This window comes from Periplaneta americana, chromosome 7, assembly GCF_040183065.1.
Source record: "Periplaneta americana isolate PAMFEO1 chromosome 7, P.americana_PAMFEO1_priV1, whole genome shotgun sequence".
Lineage (NCBI taxonomy): Eukaryota > Metazoa > Arthropoda > Insecta > Blattodea > Blattidae > Periplaneta > Periplaneta americana.
In genome coordinates this window covers 21,777,970-21,800,214 of record NC_091123.1, presented here as the reverse complement: position 1 = coordinate 21,800,214, position 22,245 = coordinate 21,777,970, and the positions used below count along the sequence as shown (strand labels likewise).

At 35.9% G+C, this 22,245-nt stretch overlaps 1 protein-coding gene across 2 annotated transcripts in view; it reads right to left on the bottom strand.

Moving 5' to 3' along the window:
• Positions 1–1,596: 1,596 nt before the first annotated feature.
• Eip78C (Ecdysone-induced protein 78C) overlaps positions 1,597–22,245 on the bottom strand; it is a 684,862-nt gene continuing 664,213 nt past the window's right edge. For both annotated transcript variants that reach the window (XM_069830402.1, XM_069830401.1), the window contains one exon: positions 1,597–4,799. The gene's annotated coding sequence lies outside the window, so the exon portion shown is untranslated. The remainder of the gene's footprint in view (positions 4,800–22,245) is intronic.

Below are 22,245 nucleotides of genomic sequence, written 5' to 3'. Positions count from 1 at the left end.
GAACCGTCCTATGAATTGTACAAGATGAAAACTTCTGCCTTCATCTGAACTTGAATCCTAGTACTCCATTCAAACCAGCCTCATGGGCGTCTGGCTATAGTTCATGAGATCCCAGGTTCGATTCCCGGTAAGAACACAGGAATTTTTCCTTAAAGAGGAATGTTCCTGTGTTCGTCCATGATCTGGAAATTAGGTTAGGCTTAGGATTAAAACCTCTCCTGGCACTTCATAATCATCCTATCATAATATCATCAGGGCAGCGTAACTCCGCCTTCCAGGCGCCCCAACCTCAGAAGTGGGTTACAAATAAGCCATTGCCGGAGAGACCAGAAATGTCAAATGACATTCATTTGTTGTATCAGGTACATTCTTAACTAAAATGAATCTTAATGGAAACCATTTTTTAAATACAGTTGGGCTTGGTTAAAGCGATCACAGTTAGTGGTATCCTCGGATACAACAGTCAGTGAAAAGTATGGTTTTTATGACTATGTTAAACAAATGTGATTTATTATTTCTTATCGACAAATTTTTAATAAACAACTTGTTTATAGCGACATTTATCAGCAGTGTAAGTTCTTTAAGAATTCATGTTCTATGTAGTACATTGAACTGTGAATGTCACTGAAAGGAATTTGCAGGTAGGCGGTAATGTCATTAGTAACTAATACCGTACATTTTTAAGTTACTGCGACAAAACATTTGATGTGTCTAGTATCAAAACTGGCCAAGTCACTGAAGGAAAATTTTTCAGTATCAAGTAAAAAAGTCCACACCTGTGGAGTAACGGTTAGCACGTCTGGCCGCGAAACCAGGTGGCCTGGGTTCGATTCCCGGTTGGGGCAAGTTACCTGGTTGAGGTTTTTTCCGGGGCTTTCCCTCAACCCAATATGAGCAAATGCTGGGTAACTATCGGTGCTGGACCCTGGACTCATTTCACCGGCATTATCACCTTCATCTCATTCAGACGCTAAATAACCTAAGCTGTTGATAAAGCGTCGTAAAATAACCTAGTAAAAAAAATCAAGCAAAAAACTCCAGAGACGAACCGGTGATAATTTAAAAAGTTGTTTCCTCATTGTTACAAAGTTAATTGTTGTACATTTAGTTTCCCTTCATATTTAAAATCTATTTCGTAGTCTATACTTATACTTTTTCACTTATTTTAAATTTTGACTTGGCCAGTTTCGTTGCAACTTTGTACAATTTTACTGATTTTTATTTATAAATTTTCTGAAAAAGGCTAAATCAGCCACAGGCGTAGCTCAGTCGGCAGAGGTGCACGCCTACTGATCCAGAGATGCGCGTAGGTTCGATTCCCACTTGAGCTCATTACTCGTTTGAATTTTTTTCCGAGGTTTTCCCCAACATTAGGGTGAATGTGAGGTAATCTACAGCAAATCTTCGACCTCATCTCGCCATCACCAATTCCATCGACAAGACAAGACAAATAGATCTGTAGTTCAATTTTCCTGCAAAATACCTCAAAATTAATCATTGCATCTGAGGAAAACCACGGAGAGAAAGCAGGTAAGATAAGTCACCCCTAAGGTCGCTCCAGTCTGCTAGTTTTGGTTATTGCAATGAAATATACATAATATATCTCGTCTCCAGGTAATGAATGCAAAACTCTGGAAGTTGTGTTGTCGACAATTCAAACTTCATAATTTTTGGAAAATGAAATAGCATAGCAAAAATGAAATACACAGTGGGCCAAAAAAAAGGCACAAAATTAGAAATACTCTATTTTCGGAAATATATGACATAAATTTATAATGAATACACTGTTGGAAAGAGTAGACTTTAAAGATGAGCAGGACTTTTTATTATGTTTTTTTGAGGCAATGGTAAAATGCAATGTCTTATTTACAATACTATATTAATTTTTACTCAGCTAGTCTTCTCAATGTAATCAGAGTAGTATAAAGGCCCGCTCACATTTAGCGGAATCGAATCGAACAGAATTTCTTTTCACAATGTATTTAAATGGAAGATAGCAGAAAGCGGCACATCGAGTTGAAGCGAATCGAATAGAATAGAACAGAATTCAGGAGCTAGAATATTTATTCCACTGCCGGAACAGAATTTCTTGTTTCGGATATGATCGTAAGTTCTGGTGAAGCCTTCGTGAAAAAACAAATGGGCTGCTTAATTCATTTATATTGAAAGTTATTGCTGAAATAGTACGTATACAAAAATCACAATTTAATATGAACAAAGAAAAATTAATAAATCTTGTGTAGAAATATTATCTTTTGGATTTTCAAAACATAAAACTCAAAAGTACTGTTCGGTTCGATTTCACTATAGTCCCGTCGCTCTAATTTCCAGCAGCCAATCACATTGCAGGTCGGCTACATTTAAACGTGTGCGTCTTGTGATTCGCTGACGAAGACGTTATTCATTTCTTAAGGCTCGATAAATACTTAATATAATCGACTGCAATTTTGGCTCTTTCGTTGGCGTTTGCAGAAAGCACACAAAGACGTTATTTGCCACTCAATTGTTTGCTCAATTACAGTGCGTTTGATTTATTATCATAGGAGCTACGACATGATAATGTTTAACGGTGTGGCAAATAGATTCCTCGTCTGTTAGCTCGGCAACGAAAGAACAAAAATGGCGAACGATACTACCTACTTAGACTTTATAGAGCCTTCACTTCCTAAGACGTAAGCAAAGAGGAGGAGTCACGCCGGGAATAACAGCGTCGCGACTATAGATGTGAGTGGCAGCAGACTTTTATTTCGATTCAGTTCGATTCTGGTAAGTGGGAGTGGGCCTTAAGGGTAAATATTACACATTACAGCTTTTTTCTCTGTCCGAAACAAAAAAAAAAATTAGTGAGAATATATACAGACCCAGACTTGAAATCAGGATATATCAGAACAAAGATTTTCTTTTTTATCTAATTATTTATGTTATTATTTTGCTCCTCTTTTTGGCTTTGTTAGTTTGATTTGTTATTTCTTATAATTATATACTATCTAGTCAAAGAGGGATAAAATTCTGTGTTTAATTTACAACACATAATACTTCGTTGTTTATTTAGAAATGTTCCCGTTTTATCAAAGAGATCAGGACTGTGAAAGGAAGAAATTTATACAATATAACTTTTTTTCCGATCGAGACAAAATTAAGACTGACTGGGAAAGCTGCAAACAACGCCAAAAGTGAATCCTAAATAAAAAAAAAAAATATCAGAATAGTACCGACAACAATAAAATACGATTCTGCTCAGTATTGATGTATTGAGAGTCCCGTCGTCCCATCCCTAGAAACGTCACAATTGGAGGCACTTCATGGATTGTCACGACAACTAGTGTTCTCAATCTAACAGGTGTGACTTCTCATGGGACATTCTGATCAATGTAAAAGCACCATCGATTGTTAACAGAAACAGTTGATGCGATGAAGATGAGAATGTTTTGTGTCAGGCAGTCTATTTGTATTAGTGTGCAGCCATGATGAGTATTTTTTTTTTTATAATTATTACTTTTTAATGTTGTTGGTGAATCCCTAATGTTCTTTGTTGTTGCTTTCATATCCATGCACTATAGAATCATCCTCTCACACACACACATTCACACTTAATTATGAACATTGCTTAGAGTGTACTTTATTTAAGTAGAAGTATATTTTATAAGTATTCATATTATAACCCAATATGACAGAATGATTTTTTGTACTTAGAGGATATACCAAGACCAAGGGTTGAAGATGTCTACACGATTCCTGTTTTTTATATATATATTTTTTTCCTCTCCCCTCGTACATTCTACCCTTGCACCCCGTCTGCATCAAGTACAGTTATTCTTTATTATTATTATTAATATTATTACTAATACTCGGTAGGAAACAGCAGAGCAGCTGGCACGAGATTTTCTTCAAGTTTGAACACATTATGTGATGAAAAGTATCTGATTCGTCCTGCAAACTTACAGAACTAGGCGATATAATATATATACGCAGTAGAAACAAATGTCTTGTCCCTGCACGCCAACGTAATTCCATTTCCTTCGAAAGAATATCTTGATATGATTGGTCTAACAACGAGCGTACCATGATAACAAAAAAAGGATGTTTTTTATATATTTTTATATATATATTTTTTGTATATTATTTCCTTTAACTTTCCCCATCCCATCCCCCCCCAAACTAACATCTCCCAGACCTCCATACTTATAAATATAATAATTAGTTTATAACATCTCTATTTCAATAAATATTTACAACTACACAACATCGAATATACATTATAATATATTTCTTAAGGAGGAATTCCATATTTATTTATTATTTCTTAAGATCTGCCAAGATGCCAGATGCTTCAAATGCACAATATTTTCAGCTACCTTACTTATTTATTTATATATTATGATATGTTTCCATGCACAAAGTACGTGAGCAACAGGACTCTTCAAAGACCACGGTAAAGTAATAAATAAACTAACTGTCGTCTCACAAGTGGGAGGTATATATATAATCTTGCCAGGGTCGTAGACATAGGCCTATTGTATACATAATGATAAAAATAGATTGTGAGGAGTGCGACCGTCCTCAGCACGTTTAACAACCATTGAGCAAGAAAGGAGACAGATACAGAGAGAGCACTAAGTTGTGGTTAGCACTGTCCCCCCACGGTCCGTCGTCAGTCCGTCCGTCTACGAGTAGTCTAATTGAAAGGAAGCTTGCGTGAAGCCCCCCTCTGCTCAGCTCTGTTGTCGCCCAACAGCTGGAGGGGATGCATCCGGAAGGAGGGAAACTAGTGATCATCAGCTTCTTCTGCTTCTATAATCCTGTGGACAAGAACACATCGCGCCATTAAGAACAGTGTGCCAGCAGATGATTAGCAAGAGTTTGTCAACAACAACAGCAGCATCAGCAGAAACAACAGCAACAACAACAGGAATTATACCAAGGTATAATAATAATAATAATAATAATAATAATAATAATAATAATAATAATAATAATAATAATAATGGAGGGAAAAAGACCTTTAGGGAGGCCGAGACGTAGATGGGAGGATAATAGTAAAATGGATTTGACGGAGGTGGGGTATGATGATAGAGACTGGATTAATCTTGCACAGGATAGGGACCGCTGGCGGGCTTATGTGAGGGTGGCAATGAACCTTCGGGTTCCTTAAAAGCCATTTGTAAGTAATAATAATAATAATAATAATAATAATAATAATAATAATAATAATAATAATACAGTAAAATCCCTCGTATCCGGCACCCAAATAACCGGCAATACCAAAACAACGGCTCTTTGGCTGGGCAAAAAAAAAAAGTTTAAATCTGTCACATTTCCACAGTCTGGGCCGTCAGTGTTGCCACATTAGAAAGTTCGCACGAACTTTCGTTTTCAATAAATATTCAAATCTAAAATTAATGTATTATTTGTGTTGTGTGATGTTTTTTAATAAAGAAAATCCATATAGTTTTTATGTTTAATTATTTATGTTTGGGGCCGTCAGTGTTGCCACATTAGGAAGTTCGAACTAACTTTCGTTTTCAGTAAATATTCAAACCTAAAACTGAAGGGCTCAGAGCCAAAGGCGACCAACCCACAATTTTGTAGTGTTCATTATTAAGCCTTTTTTTCAAAACTACATATTGTTGTTATAGATTCATGATATTTTTTTGTATTTATTCAATGTAGACCAATTAAAATAAATTGTGAAACCAATCATTTTTGTCAGGATCCTCTTAATATCAACTCTTATTTACTCATTTTGTAATTGTGAGTTAGTCGCCTTTGACTCTGAGCCCTTCAATTAGTGTATTATTTGTGTTATGTGATGTGTTTTAATAAAAACAAATCCACACAGTTTTTATGTTTATTTAATTATGTTCGGGCCGTCAGTGTTGCCACATTAAAAAGTTCCCACGAACTTTAATTTTCAGTGAATATTCGAACCTAAAATTAGCATATTATTTGTGTTGTGTGATGTGTTATAATAAAGAAAATCCACATATAATCTTTTTGCTGTAAGAAAAATCCTAATGTAAACAATAGCACGTGACTGAAGTGAGACTTCATTGGCCACTGTTTGGCGCCGTAGATTCTCAGTACGTGTTCCCGCCTACTGTTGTACATTCTGTTTCATGTTAAACATTTCCCGTTACTCGTCAAGTAGGCCTAACCTCACTACTATGCATTCGTTTGCTTAGGAAACATTTATTTTATAATTACTGTAATTAAATTATTTTTAAGTCTTATGTCTTCACAATGGACAGCTGAGGATGCAGAAGCCATACTTCAGTACCACGTGATTACATGAACAACTACGAGCTCAAGTAACGCCAGCTTGTTACAAGAACAGACTACCTCGGTATTACTGTTGGTATTCATCCGCGTTCATTAGTACACAACAAAATATAAAAGTAGCTTTTCTTTTACATATCGTTTTACAAATGAGTGAAGTTAAATGCTTCATCGTATTTAACAACTAGAATTCAATGTTTTATTTTCAAATAATACAAGTTTGTGGTTTCCAAATACGAACTATATTTCCCTGCGTCATGTGAGTGTTTCGACTGGGAGCCAATCACGGGTATGACAGCAACGTGCTTATGTTTACATTAGGATTTTTCTTACAGCGAAAACAGTATAGTTTTTATGTTTATTTAGTTATGTTCGGGCCATCAGTGTTGCCACATTAGGAAGTTCGCACGAATTTTCGTTTTCAATAAATATTCAAACTTAAAAAATTAGTGTATTATTTGTGTTGTGTGATATGTTTTAATAAAGAAAATCCATACAGTTTTTATGTTTAATTAATTATGTTCGGGCCGTCAATGTTGCCAGATTAGGAAGTTCGCACGAACTTTAATTTTCAGTGAATATTCGAATCTAAAATTAGTGTATTATTTGTGTTGTGTGATGTGTTTTAATAATGAAAATCCACACTGTTTTTGTGTTTTATCAGCAAGTGATTGGGAAATAAGCTTCACATGGCTGCAGTTTCAACATTTGGCAACACGAAATACGAACTTTTTGTATATGCCAGTAATTATTCAATTATACGACAAAATCTCGTATCCGAAACTAGCCTGGCTCCTTTGGTGCCGGATAAGAGGGATTCTACCGTAATAATAATAATAATAATAATAATAATAACAGTAACAATACAGATACTGTCTCACAAGTGATGTCGGTTTCGGAACAAATTTTATTTGGAGTGTTCTGTGACAAGAAATTAATGTAATCTTCAAAGTAAATACCATTAGATTCTATGGTCTTGGGCCACCTTTCAGCGAGATTTGTTATCCCGCGACGATGCCAGTTAATGGTTTTGATGCGAAGAATTCGGTAACACCCTTTTCAATGGCTTCCAGTTTTGGAAATTTCTTCCATGCAGGAAGTGGGCCATGGATCGAAACAAATGATAAGATGGAGACGCAAGATCAGGATTATATGCCGGGCGTGGTATCAGTTCGATCCCTTTCAATTCCTGGATTTTTTTTTCCATGGTTGTTTGAGCGATATGTATTCTCGCATTTTTCTGTTGCAAGATAATTCTATTTCGATTAACTAATGCCGGGTACCTCTCCCTCAAAACTTCATGAACTCGTTCCAACTGTTGAGTGTAAAGATCCGCATCGACTGCACGTCCGTTTCGAACAAACTCCTAGTGAATCACAACTCACAGCTTCAAAATTCTACCAGCCACATACCATTACTGTGGGACCGAACCGATTTTGTTCAACGACGACTTTGGCAGCCTCGAGCCTCTATTTTGACGTGCCAGAGTTGTGGTAATATAATCATTTTTCATCGCACGTGACAATTCTCCACATAAATCTACCATCCATAAAACTAGCGATAAATTGACCTCAGATATCCATTCTGCGTTGAGCCTGTTCAGGTGTCAATTCATAACGTACAGAGCTACAACTTCTGGTTGCTTTTCTAAGCATTTTAATGTGGCGATGTATTGTATCTTTTTCAAGCACCAACTTCTGCTGAAATCTATGAGTACTTGTTCGTGGATTTTCTCCCAAACCTCTGCCTTAGGCCTTCCAGGAAATAATAATAAGACACGGGACTTCCAACGTTTGTAGATAACTTACACATTTAATAAATTTATATTTTAACCTTACTGAATATAGAGCCTATTTCATTTATATTCTGAAATTATGAAAAAAAAAATATAATTTTAACTACAGATTCTTTTGTCGTTTTAGATACAATGAAAACAACTTGTAAACTAATGTGTATATAACCGGATTCCCCTTAAAGACGAGTCCACACCTGTGGAGTAACGGTTAGCACGTCTAGCCGCGAAACCAGATGGCCCGGGTTCGATTCCCGGTCGGGGCAAGTTACCTGGTTGAGGTTTTTTCCCGGATTTTCCCTCAACCCAATATGAGCAAATGCTGGGTAACTTTCGGTGCTGGATCCCAGATTCATTTCACTGGCATTATCACCTTCATCTCATTCAGACGCTAAATAACCTGAGATGTTGATAAAGCGTCGTAAAATAACCTACTGAAAAAATAACCTTAAAGACGATATCGTAAGAAGAATAATAATCATTTCCTTGCTTTAAAATGGCAGGAACGGTGGAGTGTGTTTTTGCAGGAAAGTAATTCTAAGGAACCGATGTTATTTGTATGAAAATATTTGTTTAATGAAGATATTAAACGATTATATTGTTATCACACCTCCTCTGTATTTAACATTCTTAAAAAATACCATACTCCCCGTTTTAATGAGGTGCCGTAACACTTTCTTAAAATCACCCTTAAAACAGAATAAAGAATTTAACGTGTGAACATGTTGAATTGCCTCACCTTAGAGGGGCTTAACTCTTGTGGCGTGACGAATATAAAACGACAGCTAGCTAATCTGATCGCGCCCGGATCGATTTCGTACTAGCTCTGCTAGAGATGATTCTCGGTTTCGCTTGTGCCCCTTATCTCCGCTGTGGAATTAAATATGTAGAAGAACGCGTAAAATAAATATTACTGCAACGCTGTGTCCTGTAAACTACATCTCGGGGAAACGAGAGACGAAAAGCACTGTTTGAAAGTTAATAAATTAAGTGACATATATTTTCTGACCAGGTTTTTCTGAAATCGGAGCACTTCTAAAATCTCTGAAACTTTGTTAAAATAAGATTCACATATAAATAGCAGAACCGTTTCAAACACAAAAATAGCGTTCAGTTGTTTTATTTAGTTTCTATGGTAACGTTTATTTGGAAACAAAACAAATGAAAGCTACAAAAGCAATATTCGTTATGAGTTATTGCGTTCTTGTCCCGTAAATGTATACCACCAAAGAATGGTTTTGTTATTGCAGACGAGTATTTATCTCATTCAGTGTTACTCTAACAGAGCATTTTCGAACACCCTAAGATGATCTAGAACCCCATTTAGGCAATGTATCACGTATCGCGATATATCGATGGCCCAGAACCAGACTGTTCCAAGTCCATTTTACTATTTTTTTTTTTTCAGGAGAGCTATTTTAAACTCCTGACATTCAAAGCTTCATGAAACAATTTGGAATAGCTTCATAGCAACCTTATAGAGAGGAATATTTATAATTTTGTTCGGGTCATATATGCAGACAAGAACTGGAACACAATGGAACACAGATTTCTTTCTTATAAAAAGTTGGACTTAGAACAGTCTGGTTCACAGCCATCGATATGTATCATCGTCTGAAAGAGCTGTAGAGTAACCAGACGTCCGGTTTTTTTTTCTTCTTTCTTGCTTTTCAGGTTCTGTGCCCGGTCAGATATTGTAGAAAATCAGAAATTACCCTATTTTTCCCTCTCGTCAATTCTTAATGGACCAAAGAGAGAAGCCGTCTAGATCTGCTGTCCATTAGAGGAAATATATTTGCAAAATTAAATTTAAGATATCTATCTTTGTGGATTTTCGTAAGTATTTACTGAATGAGAAACGTTCCTGCTCAAACAAATAGGGTCATCAGAGAACTTATTTATAATCTGTATACAGTGAAACCTGTCTAAAGCGGCCATCTGAAGTTACCTTGTAAAATGGCCGTTTTATCAGGTGGCCGCTTGATTATGGTTGCGGTTTTTTATGAATCAGCATGAAAATACTGAATTTCATTGACTTTTTAGTACTGTGCGCGTGCAACAATCGTGCATATTAATGTCAGCCTCTTCCATTCTTGCAACTAGCCTTTTCAAAATTCGCTTGCGGTGCCTCAGTTTAAAATACTGGATAATACCTTGATCAAGGGGCTGGAAGCATGATGTCGTATTTGGGAGAAGAAACACCAATTTCACGGATCACATTGCGATTTTGTCGTTTAATCTTGGAATTCAAATCGCATAGCTAATTCTCAAACAATGATGATGTTATCCAAGCTTTATTGTTGGCAGTCCACTTCACCCCCAGTAAGCCCATGTCAGCATATTTCAAACATCTCGGTTTCCATGATTTCCCTATCATTAAGAGTGGTTCTTTTTCTCCTGCAGCATTGCAACAAAAGAGCAGGGTTATTCTGTCTGCTGCCAACTTCCCCCCTTTACACTCTTTTTTCTTAAAAGTTAAAGTTTTGTTAAGGAGGGCCCTGAAAAAAAAACCTGTTTCGTCAACATTGTAAATGTCTCTGAGTTTATATTCCGCAAAGAATTGAAGGCAGTCTATTTTCTCCATTCTTCAATAACATTGGTTGCAATCTCACCTCCTTCACCAGACACAGAACGAAATGCAATGTTATGCCGTTTTCTAAAGCACTCTAACCACCCATTACTAGCAACAAAATTGATTACATTGAGTTCTTTGGAAATTTCAAGAGCTTTCTCTTGAATCATAGGCCCATGTACTGACTATTTCTTCTCCCTCGCACACTTGAACCATTCGTAAACGAAATCATTCACATTACTGAACACAGATTCTCTCTTCCTTTTTTGGCCACCACGAATATTTTTCTCCCATTCTTTTAATATTTCATCTTTATTCTTAATTATACCGTTTATATGTGTCCTTCCACATTTGAATATTCCTGCAATGTTTCTCGCAGATGTTCCCTTCTCACTTTCTTCAATCATTTTTCGTCTCACCTCTAAACCACTCTAGATTTATTGTTAGACATGATTTCTCTCTCAAACTAACTTCACAGTTCCTCTGAATTAACTGAATGAAAAGAAGAAAAATTCGTAAAAGCTGGTCCAAATAGAAAAAGATAGAAAGAGGAGAAAAAATAAAAAAATTCGAATGGTTAACTATTGACCTAAAACATACCGTGACATTTTCGACAGCAAAAGTCCGTGTTTCAATCTTTTAAAAACGAGTAAGAATTTATAGCTGTGAGGGTCGGAGTGGAAAGTGACAAAAGAGTCATAAAACAGTAACCAACTAACCCCAAGATATGGAGGCACTTAGCTATTGTCCTCGTGATATTGCTTCCTGTCCTCTAACCATCGAAAAAATAGGTCAGACAATAGGCTATCCATGAAAAGATATTTTGTTGGACAGTGACTGTTATAGTCAGGTTCCATTCCAAATAGACCCCGACCGCTGGCCGGTGCATGAGGTGGCCGCTAAATAAAGAGAGAATTTGTATTGATCTTATGGAAAATCCAATTGGTTCCAGAGAAAATTGGCCTTTTGGCCAGATGGCCGTTTAAATGAAGTGACAGCAAAGGCAGATTTCACTGTAGTTAAATAGTTAATTAAATTAATAATTATTAACAATTTTGTGTCAATTTTGTTGTATACTGAGACTAACAATTTACCTTATATGTAGGAAGAAGAATAAAGCGCATAAGAATTGCTGCTGATATGGCGTTAGCAGAAAAGGAGACCATACTAACAATAAGGAATATGCTACTAGAGATAAATGACAGCTGTGTGCAGTATGGAATGAAAATAATATTGTAAACAAGACGACGATCATGGTTATCAGAATAAAAATAAAGAAGGTAAACGTGCGAATTCTAAATGAGGCAGTAGAACAAATGGACAGTTTCAAATACTTGGGATGTACTATAAACAGCAAAATGAGTTGCTGCCAGGAAGTGAAAATGAGGACAGCAATGGCAAAAGAAGCTTTGATAGGAAAAGGAGCATTTTCTGAGGACCTTTGAAGAAATAACTGAAGAGAGTAGTGAAGTGCTTTGTGTGGAGTGTGGCACTGTATGGGGCAGATACATGGACATTACGACGAAGTGAAGAGAAACGACTGGAAGTATTTTAAATACGGAGAAGAATGGAGCGTGTGAAATAGACAGACAGAATAATAAATGAAGTTGTGCTAGAAAGAGTGAGTGAAGAAAGAATGAAGCTGAAACTGATCAGAAAGAGAAAAAGAAATTGGTTGGATCACTGGCTGAGAAGAAATTGCCTACTGATGGGTGCTTTGGAAGGAAAAGTTCGGGTCAGAAGAAAACATCAGATAATAGATAACACTAGATATATGGATCAGACGTTTGAGATGGGCAGGACATGTAGCACGTATGGGCGAATCCAGAAATGCATATAGAGTGTTAGTTGGGAGGTCGGAGGGGAAAAAGACCTTTGGGGAGGCCGAGACGTAGGTGGGAAGATAATATTAAAATGGATTTGAAGGAGGTGGGATATGATGGTAGAGACTGGATTAATCTTGCTCAGGATAGGGACCAATGGCGGGCTTATGTGAGGGCGGCAATGAACCTCCGGGTTCCTTAAAAGCCAGTAAGTAAGTAAGTAAGTAAGTAAGTAAGTAAGTAAGTAAGTAAGTAAGTAAGTAAGTAAGTAAGTAAGTAAGTAAGTAAGTAAGTAAGTAAGTAAGTAAGTAAGTAAGTAAGTAAGTAAGTAAGTAAGTAAGTAAGTAAGATATATGGATCACATGCCGAGACTAATAGGAAGGCGGAAAAGAGCGAACATTGGAAAATTCTGGGTTTGCAGTGAAGAATCTGGTCTTGGGTAGAAAACTACGAATGAATGAATGCGTATAAGGTATTGGAAAAAAGCGTGACGTCATGTAACGTCACGTGTCAAGTTATCATATCCTATTTTTTGTGGAAAATCCTGCTTTTTCATATAAACTATCCTGCTTTTATTTTGTTCCACCTGGTAACCATAGTAATCTACCAATCAGCCTGAAACGTTACTGAAATATTAGTGCAAAACATTTTATGTTCGTCTATATTTAAATCCTATTTTTTGTTGTCCACAGTTTGCATTAGCAGTTCCCTTTTTTTTGTACATGGCGTAGGTCACGTGTTTTTACTGTGTTACAGTATTTACAGGGCAAACTTGCAAAACTGTATTTCGATCCGATGCTGTGGAAAGTTCCCATGTCGGTCTGCAATGGAGATAGGATAAATGACGTTAAATATTTCATCATCTCTCGTAACATGGGAGAGTTGTTCAGCATTTCAGTTGTTTCTATTTTTAAGTCACTTTAATGTCATTTGTCGCATCGACCAGCAGAGAGTACGAGGCAGTTCCTTTAATGGCTGCCGTAACCGAGAGAGCGTTCCTAGGAGCCGCACATTCCAGCTTCAAACCAAAGTTAATTTGAAAATAAGGACGGTTGGAATTCGTTCTTAAAGCCCCTTAAGCCGGAGAGCTCCATTTACGTTTTTGCGGTTGTTGCAGTGAACTTCAATACAATAAAGTCTTGTGTGGCCGTCGAATGGTTTTGCTTTAATCGTACAACTTTGTACTTAAGTAACATTTTTTAATTATCATTATTATTTTTACTTTCGTGTTATACAAATTGTAAAAAGAAATTATTGGGATATTGCAGAAAGTAGATTTCCTTTTTTAGATTTTCGCGGAAATGTCTATTATTGCATATACATGGACATCATTTTATTTTTGCTAACATTTTTAATATTAGCCTGACTATACCTTTGGATTAATGATTGAGACCCGGAAACACCGTTTGCTATCTCCTTCCACGACTGGAGTTCGATGATACTGGCGTAAAATACAAACAAATCACTTTACTAGGTACAGGAGGGAAGAAAAGTAGTTAATCCATTTACGTAAAGTAGGAAATATCGCGATTTTTAGTGTGATAATTTTCATTAGGTTTTTGTTTAATCAAAATACAGTACAGTATTAACAATAAGTGTTTTTACTCACAAACTGAGTTATCCGTGCGAACGTATTAATTATGCAGTGTATATTATAGTGTCTACAGCACATTAGCGTACGATATAGAGAATGAAGTTGAAATGAAAAATAATCATAATATGGATATTTAAACACATTTTTGAAAATAGTGGCCGTTCATTTCGATACAGGCTTCAGTTCTTTTGTGCCTATTATTGCACTATAGACTATTGTATGTAATTACAATTACCAGGTTCGTACTTCTTATCAGTAACTCATGTTGAAATAATAATTCTGTACCTACTCTATAAAAGAGAACCTTACGTACTGTAAGTTCAATCTTCACTTCTGCCCGACCCGCAAATATAAAATTACTCAGATACGCTATTTACTGTCCGTCCAAGTAGTTATGTCGCAGGATCGTAGAAAGGGGGGAAATCACGTGACAGTTGATTACTTTTATTTAAGTTATTTTAAACAGTTGCGGGTGAGAGAAATCTGAATGCGACGTAGGCAAACGGACGACAGTACCTGTGCGAAAATATGATTCAATATTGAAAGCTCTTTCGTCACTGGAAAACGCGAACATATTTCTGGAACGTACTATACTCACTAACTCAATACTGTTTGTGATTACTACGACCTTAAGGCGACTTTGACTGTATACGCTTGGTTCTGTGAGGAGAACAGTTGAAAGTTCACTAGTAGAGGGGATGGGAGTGAAGTACATTAAACAACTCAGGTACAATAACAAATTGAAGTAAAAATAAAATGATGTCCCTGTACTACGGTCGTACTGGAACTCATGAGCAACACATTGCTATAATTTCAATTTCAAAAATCTAAAAAAAAAACAATTATATGATCGTAATCGGTAATGATGCTTATCCCACTAGTTGCATAAATATTCTATCTGCGTTTATTTAATAATGCGTTTAGTGCGTTCATGATATGACCGTTGACTGAGTGCGATAATTATTTACATATCGCACTCAGTGCGGTAATGAATGTCATTACCATGGCGATATGACGATGGGTAAGTATTAGAGATAACGAGAGAGAATGCAAGACTAACAGCGCCCGCAAAGTCGAAAACCCGCACGACAGTATTGCCTGTCGTTGATTGCTTACAACCAAACGTTCCAAGACATCGGGACATCGGGAGTGGTCAACTCTCGAACGTCAAGCAGCCTTGAATCGTCACAGTTTATACCCAACTGAACTTCTATCTATTTTGGCAACTGTTATACAGAGTGATTCAGACCACCCGTAACAGTAATTTCTTTCAGAAACTGGTGCATGAAAATTTTCGAGACAAAAATATTTGTAACTAAAGCACATGTGAACTTTCACATGAGCTTGATTTCATCAATCAGCCTTAACGTTATTATCTAAGAAGAAGAGTGCTAAAAAAGTGAGTGCAAGAAAGTTAGGGGTGTCAATAGCGTAAGAAAAGGAACAGAGAAGACAGTGTTAAGTGTAAGAAGATTAGGGTAAGAGTGTAATAAGATAGATTATCAAACAATGAATACAAGAGAATTAAAGTGAAAAAAAAAGAAAACATCTGAACAAATGTGAAGTGGAATGAGAGAGAAATTGCAAGTGTAATTAAGTGAATTAGATATTTCAATTTTTCAATGTTATGGGTTGGGAGTAGTATCAGGGGTACTATAACTGTAGGAGTGTTATAGAAATAAATATATGGAAAGAGGTAATAAAATAGGACATTTAGGAGTGAAGCGAAAAGAAAGAGATAAATATGTAAATAAACAGATAGAAAAAAAAGTGATGTAAGTGTTGTAAAATAGAGTAAACGGAAAAGTCAGCAAGTAATGAGGAGAAAATAGCGGGAAAACAATGATTAAGAGTCGGTAGGATTTGAGGGTAGAGAAGAAAATAAATAAATAACGCAAATTATTAAGGAAGGAAGATGCAATATTTAATAGGTGAAGCGAGAAATGGAAGGGAGACAGTCTAGGTAGGAGGGAGAGCATAGAAGAGGATAGAGAGGGAAGGACATATAGCAATTCAGTCATAACAGAACATTAGAAAGTAATCAGGGAATTCTCGGCAAAGAATACATTAATAGAAAAGAGTTATATGTATTAAAGGGATGGTGGATCGAAAAACAGAAATGTGAAGGTCCACCATAACTGTGAATTGTAAAGCTGACTGACAAATATCATATCATATCATTATCATATCATATCATATCATATCATATCATATCATATCATATCATATCATATCATATCATATCATATCATATCATATCATATCATATCACATCATATCATATGATATATATCATATCATATCATATCATATCATACCATATCATATCACATCATATCATATAACGTAGGCTATATCATATCATATCATATCACATCATATCATAACGTAGGCTATATCATATCATATCATATCATATCATATCATATCATATCATATCATATCATATCATATCGTATATCATATCATATCATATCATATCATATCATATCATATATCATATCATATATATATCATATCATATCATATCATATCATATCATATCATATCATACCATATCATATCATATCATATCATATCATATCATATCATATCATATCATATCATATCATATCATATCATATCATATCATATCATATATCGTATCGTATCGCATCGTATCGTATCGTATAGTATCGTATCGTATCGTATCATATCATATCATATCATATCATATCATATCATATCATATCATATCATATCATATCATATCATATCAATCAGCCTTAACACGAAGTGTATTACTTTAAAATTTCAAATGGGAGTCGGGATCAAATAAGGTACCATTTGATAGAGCTCTTCAAAACAAACAACTTTCATAGGAAACGTTTTTATCAATTCCTACTCTTTTAATGAGAAAACGTACGATAAGACAATGCCATCAATACTGAGAAATGTTACAATACGAAAATGTAAACAAGATAATTAAAGTTGACAGATCTAAAAGACTGGACAATGCCATTAATTTTTTCAAATGTTCAAACTGTCTGCCGTTCTGAGCAGCACAAATCCGTACTTTTCTTCTAACACTGTCAGCGACTCCTAACACTTCGGCGTGGTCAAGTGACTGGAAAGTCTCTCGGATTCGCTGTTTCATGTCATCTTTTGTTGTGGGATGATCTTGATAGACGATGTTTTTTAACCCTCCCCAAAGATAGAAATCCAAAGATTCAAGTCAGGATATCGTGCTGGCCATGCCACAGGACCGCATCTGTTTGTAGTACGTAGGAGGTACTTGTAATCACTCGTAACTTTTAGGTAATTATTTTATTAGTCACAAAAGTAATTGCAAAACTAGAAAAAATATACATACGCAGGTACAGAGAGAACAAAACACTTCCTTCTTATTGTACATTGTTGGGCAAGGCCACCTGAGTTTATTACCTGGCTAAGTGCAGTGTACATGTTGACCTGGCAGTAGATACTGTATTGCGGTGACTAAAGGAAACGCTGCTGAGCGAGCAAAGGGGAAGGAGTAGTTTACTTGTATTCACCCCTCGACGGTGCTGCCGGCCATCAGGTCTACACTCAGCCAGGTAATTGTGTGTGTGTACTATGTCAACATTAAATGTACTTATCTAGTTTACATTTTTTCTCGTAACATTTCTCAGTATTAATGACATTTTTTCGTACATTTTCTCATTAAAAGAGTAGGAATTGACAAAAACGTTTCCTTTGAAAGTTGTTTGTTTTGAAGAGCTCTATCAAATGGTACCCTATTTCACTCCAACTTCCATTTTAAATTTTAAAGTAATACGCCACTAACCTTACTTCTTGTTAAGGCTGATTGATGAAAGCAAGTTCAAATGAAGGTTCACATGTGCATTAGTTACAAATAGTTTTATGTCGAAAATTTTAATGCACTAGTTTCCGAAATAAATGACTTACGGTTGGCCTGTGTCACCCATTGTCTTTTCTTACGTTTTCTCATTGAAAGAGTAGGAATTAATAAAAATGTTTCCTATGAAAGTTGTTTGTTTTGAAGAGCTCTATCAAATGGTACCATATTTGACCACGACTCCCATTTGAAATTTTAAAGTAATACGCCACTGATCCTACTTCCTGTTACGGCTGATTGATGAAATCATGGTCAAGTGAAAGTTCACATGTGCTTTAGTGATAAATATTTTTGTGTCGAAAATTTTAATGCAAAAGTTTCCGAAATAAATTACTGTTACGTGTGGTCTGAATCACCCTGTATATGTATAAACAATCAAGTAGCCTATTTCAAACATCATCTCTACCTTTCAGTGTATAATAATCCGTTGCCCAGTCTTTATTTAGTGACTAGGCCCTTATTAAAAGACTAAGAAATTCTTTTTCGTATGTTTGAGATCAAGTATACATCTCAAGTAAAAAAAAAAAACGTTTTATTCAACGCTATGTTTTAAGTTTCTTAGAAATTCAAATTTATTTTAATTTTTTTATTTATATAACCATAGTAATATCCGATAGTAGAACCACAACATTTTGATAACTATAATACTGTTTTATTTTGTCTTTTTGTATAAATTAATAGTACATTATGCAACGAGCCTATAATGATAGTAATTAAGAAGTGAGTATGGATGTTCATGAAACGAGCGCAAGCGAGTTTCATAATTTTCATACGAGCTTCTTAATTACCATTATAGGCGAGTTTCATACGACTTTTTATGCTTGCCCATATTTCTAACTTGAAATTATTCAGATACATTTTATTTGTATCTGACAAGATCGGAAGTGACCTTGTTCTAGGTCGTGAATTGTGAGATGTGCGCAAGTATTGATTTTTTCCGAGGAACAATAATGTCATTGATCTTGTGTAATCCCGTTAAACTTGGTATAACCTTGATTATTGAATTCGACATTGAAAAACGAGATGACAAATTGAATTTATTTGAATATTATTTACAATTAACGCTAATTATTATAGTAACAGAACATAACCTTCTGCAACAGTATTGGATTTCCAGTCTCATTGACTTTTCGCTAATTCTCTTTCGATTGCATATCCGAGAATAATCGATACTTGCGGTTTTATAACGGTACAAAGCTGACTCGTTATTGGCTGAACACCTGTAAGCTGAGTTGTCATTGGCTGAAAACACCTGAACTTTAATGAGTAGGTGTACTTTAATGACATGCATTAAAGGACTGCTACCAGGTGTATAATTACTACATTTCGGCATGGTCGAGCATAAACATTTTTAATGTTATTTATTTCAATTATGTATGTTATTCAAAGTTACGAAATCTTTCCACGTCGACCAAATGCTATTTCGAGAATAATGACCGAGACTCGAAGCGCACGAGAGTTACGAGACGAGACTCGAAAGACAAATGCAACGAACACAGCGAGCGAGAGCGGCAGTTAGTTTTGTTCATCTCTAGTAAGTATCCATTATCAAACCACCGCGGATAAAAATTTATAATACGCTCTTGGAAATAAAATGACGACAACAACAAAACGCTTGTTGATTTTAAGTTGCTATGATATGGTTACTAGGGAACTATAACGTGGCATCCTGGATTATTATACACGAAAATACATTTTATCAGTTTTATAATGTATTTGTTTCTTTTTTAACTCCCTACGATCGTGTTCTAATCTGACCCATCTTGCATAAAGCTGCACTTCCGCAACTAGTATAATATTCGAGTAACAATTATTATTTTTAGACCTACTGTTCGGAAAGGATAAAATAACATTGGAACCTTTTCATAGTAATGTTACTGTTTGTTTTTTCCAACTAAATAACAAGAGGAATTCATAAACATTCAACAATTTTCGAGCCTAACAAAATAGCGAGAGAATTATTCGGATGCAAACTAAATTGAAATGAAGACGTCATGTGTTTTCGAGACGGTCCGTACCAATACATACATAATTACATGAAGCATCTAATGTAAATCTAATGGAAATTATCAGGGTAGAGGGGGGAATTGGGATCGGTTATGAGCAATATCGTTGTCGCTGTCGTCGACTATGAATGACAAACTGACAGACTGACACGCATTGACAGGTGAACGTGCGTAGGGGCTGTTAACGACTGGGATCCTCTCGAGGGACTCTGTGCCAGTACACAATGCGTAAAGGGAGCGATAGAATGTTCCTTAGCGACGAGAAGAACATCACTTGTCCATTTGGGATGCCAAGCTCTAGATATGGGGCAGACGAATTGGTTTCGTGAGTAGAGTATCAAACTATGAAATTGAAAAGTTCAGGTATAAACTAAGGACGTCTTTTTAACGTCCTGAACGGCTCTGGACTTCACCCAGTCTTTATAGAATTGAGTACTAAAGTGTGGTGCTGACACAGATGGAGGGATTTGGCCATTTTAACGACCCTAACGAGTAGGATACCATTATGTCCTCTTGGTTCACAGAAAAGGAGATGGAGCAAACCTTCGAAACGTTGTGATTTTTGTCCAAGTCCAAGCATCACTTCTTCTAAATAATTCACTATTGCTTTCTACTTCATTTAGAATGGTTTTCAACCAGAAATATGTGATCAAGATTAATTAAATATATTCTTCTCAAAATCCGAAACAGGATATTGCATGCCATTAAATCTGTACCTGAAAATATAGTTTCAGGTTGAAAAGCCGAAACTCATAACTGATTCAGCATAAGAGACCCTTGAAACAAATGCGTTTGATAACATGAGATAATACGTAAGGTAGCCTACACCTATCTGTCCAAGTAGGTCAGTATAAGAGGTGACAGATAGTGCAGAATAAGCACTGGAGAATGACTGCGATGCTGTGTGGGTCTCTAATCCTTAACAACAAAGTTTTGTAAAAATAAAATAATTCTTCATGAACTTACTAATAAACCGCTCAATTACTAATCAACTAACTATTAAACTAATTAATAAAAAGATTAACTACAATAACTAACTAGCTAACTGACTGACTGATTTATTATCTCACTGATATTAACTAACTTACCAACTAACTAATTGACTAACTGGCTAACTAACTGAATAGGTAACTGACTGAATGATTGACTGACAGACCAACTAATTAACTCACAGACTGGCCGACTAACTCACTCACTAACTGACTAACTCTCTGATTGACTAATTCACTAACTGACTAATTCACTGATTGACTAACTCATTGACCAACTAATTCACTGACTGACTGACTAACTCACTGACTGACTCACAGATTGACCGACTAACACACTGACTAACTAATTCACTGGTCTGTCTAATTGACTAACTCATTGACCAACTAATTCACTGACTGACTAACACACTGACTAACTAATTCACTGATTGACTAACTCATTGATCAACTAATTCACTGACTGACTAACACACTGACTAACTAATTCACTAATTGACTAACTCATTGATCAACTAATTCACTGACTGACTAACACACTGACTAACTAATTCACTGACTGACTAATTCACTAATTGACTAACTCATTGATCAACTAATTCACTGACTGACTAACACACTGACTAATTCACTGACTGACTAATTCACTAATTGACTAACTCATTGACCAACTAATTTACTGACTGACTATCTCACTGACTGACTCACTGACTGACCGACTAACACACTGACTAACTAATTCACTGATCTGATTAATTGACTAACTCATTGACCAACTAATTCACTGACTAACTCACTGATTGACTGACTAACACACTGACTAACTAAATTAATTGACTAATTGACTAACTCACTGACCACTAATTCACTAACTGACTAATTGACTAGCTCACTGACTGACTCACTGATTGGCTAACACACTAATTCACTGACTGACTAATTGACTAAGTCATTGACCAACAAATTCACTGACTGACTAACTGACTCACTGATTGACTGACTAACTAATTCACTGACTGACTAACTGACTAACTCATTGACCACTAATTCACTAACTGACTAGCTAACTGACTGACTCACTGATTGACTAACGCACTAATTCACTGACTGACAAACTCACTGATTGACTAACCCATTGACCGCTAATTCACTGATTGACTAACTCACTGACCACTAATTCACTGTCTGAATAACTAACTCACTGACTCACTCACTGATTGACTGACTAACTAATTCACTGACTGACTAACTCACTGATTGACTAATTGACCAACTCATTGACCACTAATTCACTGACTGACTGACTGACTCAGTGA